Source organism: Barbatula barbatula, assembly GCF_947034865.1.
Source record: "Barbatula barbatula genome assembly, chromosome: 11".
Lineage (NCBI taxonomy): Eukaryota > Metazoa > Chordata > Actinopteri > Cypriniformes > Nemacheilidae > Barbatula > Barbatula barbatula.
This window is the reverse complement of record NC_136774.1, coordinates 4,745,886-4,750,044: the sequence shown is the minus strand read 5'-3', so window position 1 is coordinate 4,750,044 and position 4,159 is coordinate 4,745,886.

Sequence of the window (4,159 nt, the reverse complement as noted above, 5' to 3'; positions counted from 1 at the left end):
AAAAATCTAAAGAAATTGAAACCCGAAATTTAGCTTAACTTGTCTCTGAAATTTTTATATTAAGACTCCGATACCAAGCTCAGCCGCTAGACGTCAGTGTAACAAGTTTTTTTCAAATGGAACCAACTAGGACAGATTCAACAAATCGTTTATTTAATACAATTATTATACGGTAAAATAATAATACAAATTAATGTGAACAGAAATTAAATTAAATATAAATAGTTATTATTATTAATTATTAATACTAATATTATTTGACAGTAGCCAAACACAATCCGGAAGATAACTGGGGTTCAGGCGAAACGGTATTAGTTCAAAGCAAATTGGCTTCAAAAAAATCTGGCGTCTGCCAGGCTGTGTACCAATTTTAGGTAAATCCCCAAAAGAAGTTTATTTTAGGACCAACATTGTTCAATGCAAAACTTTTTTAATTAAGCATATTTATGGTCTATGGTCTATGGTCTTTTTGGTTTGGATTGTGGTGTGCCAGAAAATCTCTTTCAGAAAATGATATATGCACTATATTTGCTGCTTGTTCTGCATTCATTTACAGCAGGTCCGTTAGATAGAGAATGGTACAGTGATTTATGTAAACGGTAATGTATAGATAAGCATTCAGAGACTATTGTAAAATTACGTGTAACTCACTATTGCTGTTAGATGAGATAATAAAGGATTTCGAAAGATTCTGATGGTTTGATTTTTTTGTGATATCGGTCTTAAAGTTGTTTTTTTTCTGCAGCTATTCAACATATTTTAAGACATGAACCAAATCAGCTTAGAGGACTTGCAAATGTGTTTTTGTATAGTTCTATTCAACACTATGTACATTCTGTCCCAAATAGTGTGCTCTTACTATTTTCCTCAACACTGCGATTTTTTTTGAAAAAGTTTATACACATGTGGGTACAATAGGTTGCTCAGCACAATATATCAAAAAGTCAACATACATTAGTGTATTTCTTCCTTTCATATGTTTAACTGTTGTTTTATACGTCAATAAAATATGAAACCCATAGTTCTATATATTCTCAAAATGGTGACTTCATTCTGCAAGCACAATACATTTGAATGTACTGCTTAATTAAAGAAGCTAATTAAAGGTTGCATACTAAAAGTGGCAAATCTGAAACTTTTAATTAGCTGTTTAATTAAATTACTTATAACAGAGTAAGTACTTCATTTTAATTGGGTAAAATGTACATTTTCTTTGTTCGGAGAGCTTAAAAGCACCTTGAAAATGTTGGGTACTTGAAGGGTGTTTAAGAGGGCAGTGGTCATGGTTTTTGAAATCTAAAGAAATATGAAAAACTTAGTAAATTAAACAAAATGTAAAGTTTATAAAATGGAGTTCATTAATAAATTAAATGAAAACTGAAGACCCAGATGTTCTGCAGAAAGCAAAACTGTTATGAAAGCCCTAATTGTTACCCAACCCATTACATAAATATGTCCATTTATAACCCTGATATTTCTGTTTTTTTAACCGTAATTAAGGCCTTAATGAACATTGCACTGTTGCCCCCACCTCACATCCCTGAGCTGATTTGCATGTTAATTATCATTAGCTTCGTGAGGGGAAAGAGACCCATAACAGCTTAATTAGCAGTTTAATCATATTTTTGTGCATGTTGTTAAAGAAAAACAAATCTATTAGTTCTTTTTTCCGAGCCCCATCTTTTTGCTTGCTTTCTTTAGCACTTATTTAACGAAATCGCAACCTTGAAATCTGTGTCGCTGTCATAAACGGTGTAGTCAATGTTTGCCTTATTAAGAGTTTACTTGTTACTTTTTAAGATGAGTTTAAGCTTTTACACCCATTAAACATGGTACGAAAGTGGTAATTTATCATAAAATGTTCTTGTAAGCCTACAGTATGTCAACATACCTATCCAAATACGTTAAAACAGTAGGTTTCTCTCATATTTATTACCTTGATACCATCCTACCAAAAGAGGGCGATAAAGCATCACACTACCAAATGGAAAAAACACAAACGGCAGTTCATGCTTAAACCGTATCAGACATTTAGAGGTGAACGAACTCTGTAAAATGACGCTTATTGTTTGCGTTATATTCTTGTATAGTATTAAATACAATTGGTTTAATGAATGAACATTACATGTGTTTTAAAGACACGACTACACTGTTGACACAATGGAATGGGTCAAGTAGAGATATTACCGCAAATTAAAATGTGCTAAAAGGGCAATATTTGTGTTATACTTGTAAAGTAGATGAAAGAGATCACCCTTTGTGACACCTACACTGTATTTTTTTTGTCTAATGCAAAAGAATATTCGACAGTTGAATCTGCTTTGTAGTGTAGGGTACAGATGAACAAGCTTAGACAGTAAAGTGTCACATTTGTTGCATTTTATGCATTGATTAGGTGATTATTAAAGGATTTATGTTAGAAAATAATATCTGACTTAAATTAACAAATTTCACATACGCATTTTTACAGTATATGGTACCAAATCATATGTCATGACAGATCTGGAATGTACTGCAGTGCCTGTAGCACAGCAGAAAACCATTTGGATACCAATACAGATAACATATCTAGACTGGCCAACAACATTAGAATAAAATTGTACAATATTTTGCACGATTTTGCTATTATGTTGTTTTGTTTTTGTGATGGGTTTAACTTTAAATTTTTCCTTTACTCCATATGTTTGTACCAACTAATTATTGGAATCATGCCACTAAAAGCCTACCAACTAGCAATAGACAAATACACTCCCAAGAAATCACTTTTTTATATAAAAACGTGATTTAATCAGAAAAAATGGTTGGAAAGCCTTTACATATACATTAAATAATGTGAACATTTAAAATGTTTCTTATTATTTAATTGTGTAAATTGTATTTTTTTATATAATACTAATACTCCCCTTGATAAGCTATTTTAGATAACATATGTTGGGAAATAGTTGCAAGTGTATCTTATGTAGCTTCTGAGGTTTCAGTAAATACAAATAAGCTTTACACAAAATAATGAACACAGCTACATTTAAATGCATTCCTGGCTCATGATGTGTTGCCGCATCTTAAACATCAGTAAAAAATGTGTATTTTTCGTGTTGTATAAGTCTCTCACTTACAAAATTATAGTTAGTTTTGCATCAATCCCTTAATTTTTATGAACATTTTTCAGATTCAGCAAGTTTCATTTGTTAATTTCTGTAAACATGTACTGTAGTTATATTGTACATACAGCTGTTGCACGAGTACTGAGGGTAATCTGAAAATTGTAGAGCGATGGACCTACTCTAAACACTAAAGTAGTGGATTCACATAAAATAAGTGCAATACAGTTCAGGGCTTTGCCGTGTCCAGGAAACTCCTGTTGATGTTGTGTCATCATCAGTGCTGCCCTACACATGCTTGACGTTCGATTCTGGTTTCAAGTGAATAGATTGAAAACAGACTACTTTAATTTGGATTAAGTTATCCTAAAGAGAGATGTGCGTTCATGCTGTGTAAATTGCAGTAAATGGACGAAAAGTTTCACTCCAGTGACCAGTCTGAAGACCAGAGCTTGGATTAAATAACAAACCTCCAAAAATTACAAAAAAATAAAACTTTCCAAAATAAATATTAAACAAACACAATTAACCATTCTTGTATTTTGCTTGTTTACTATTTATTTCAATGTCAACATTAAATTCTCAGTTTTTAACACCTTACTAATTTTGTAAAATGAACATCAATGAGGGAGTGGGGTAATTGTAGACTGTAGACATTTTTGCATTAGACCTGTTACTGTATAAAGACCCTTCTTCGTTTCAAAATCAAAGTTATTTACCTTACTTTTATAGAGCAACACTTTTAATGATTTCAAAATGAATGAAGTTTGACTGCATTATTATTGCCTCAAATCCATTATGTCATCTTTAGGCCAAACTGTGGTTGTGATTATATCTGTCTGTGGTTTAGTGGGTTTTAGCCAATGATATCAGTTCTCACAGAGACGTTTCCCGTTACACAAGCTGTTCACATTTCATTTTTACAATGAGGGCGTGTGGATCATTGCTGTCTGTGGTTTTATATTTCCATTAACCGAATGTGTGTGTAATAGTCCTAGTTTTCTTGTTTCTCTCTGCTTTATATGATATCCGTGTTCTTTAAGAGCTTTAGCTAACAGCGC